The sequence below is a fragment of the Cyprinodon variegatus genome, unplaced genomic scaffold, assembly GCF_000732505.1.
Source record: "Cyprinodon variegatus isolate N-32 unplaced genomic scaffold, C_variegatus-1.0 Scaffold472, whole genome shotgun sequence".
In the NCBI taxonomy this organism is placed as follows: domain Eukaryota; kingdom Metazoa; phylum Chordata; class Actinopteri; order Cyprinodontiformes; family Cyprinodontidae; genus Cyprinodon; species Cyprinodon variegatus.
The window spans coordinates 294,693-295,872 of NW_015150925.1; positions in this window are offsets into that span (position 1 = coordinate 294,693).

Below are 1,180 nucleotides of genomic sequence, written 5' to 3' on the forward strand. Positions count from 1 at the left end.
AGCAAAAAATCCCTAAACCTGTGAGATACTTGGGTTTAGGAAGCAGGTGTTCCAGCTGTGGTGGTCATCATGGCGAGGATGAATGATGAAGCTCCTGATGGTTGTTGGCGCTGAAAAACCTGCTGCCCATGAGCAAAGCAGCATTTTAACTCCATCAGAAGGTTTGACACCCGGAGGAAGAAGGCTGCTAAACAGAAGTCGTCTCCCGGAAGTCGGACTTCTGAAATTTCAAACATGATTTGGTGCGAAGCTTCAGTTTAAACCTGCAGGAAAAGGAAGCGGCTTCGCTTGTCTTCATGTTTATTCAGCCAGAAAAGTCCAGAGGAGCGAAGGTTCCAAGCCGCGTGGTTCCACGCCGCGTGGTTCCACGCCGCGTGGTTCCAAGCCGCGTGGTTCCACGCCGCGTGGTTCCAAGCCGCGTGGTTCCACGCCGCGTGGTTCCAAGCCGCGTGGTTCCAAGCCGCGTGGTTCCTGGCCTGGCGCTAACATTAGCCTGCAGTGCTAGCTCCACACCTGCCCCTTTCCCACCAATCAGAGCCTCACCTGCACAGCGTCAGGAAGTCCTACTTTTACCTGTTGTGCCAGAGAACAACCATGGCTAACTGCTAATGTTGCTAACGCTAAAAATACTGTAAACATAATTCATGTTCTCTGGCCAATGAAGAGGATTTGAACAACCTCCGATTCCCTTCTTCCTTAAACTGAATAAGCATGAATTTAAATAGAAGTTCTTCAGACTTGTTTCTTCCGTTAGCAGGTTTATAACTCCGCTAACGGGAGCTTAGAGCTTTAGCAGGAAATGCTTTGATCCTGGAAGACTAAACCGCTGATAAGATTCATTGCATTAATTACATAACGTTTGAAATTCAATCCAAGTTCATTAAAAACCAAATAAAAACACTTTGTTTTATAGAAACAATACTTTAATGTGCTACATCATGTAAATATATAAAAGTATCATCAAAATAGTCTCTCATGTATAAATTCAGAACATTTGATAACCAGTTTTTTAAAAAGTAAACTACAAACCAGTCTGTACAGAAGATAAAAAAAACAACTACGGATAAGAAAAGCACTTCCTGTCCTCCAGGTTCTGGTTCTGGAGGTTTTGACCAAAAGCTTGAAACAGTTTTTTTTTTTTTTTTTTACTACCGGACATTAAAAAGCTGAAAGATTCCTT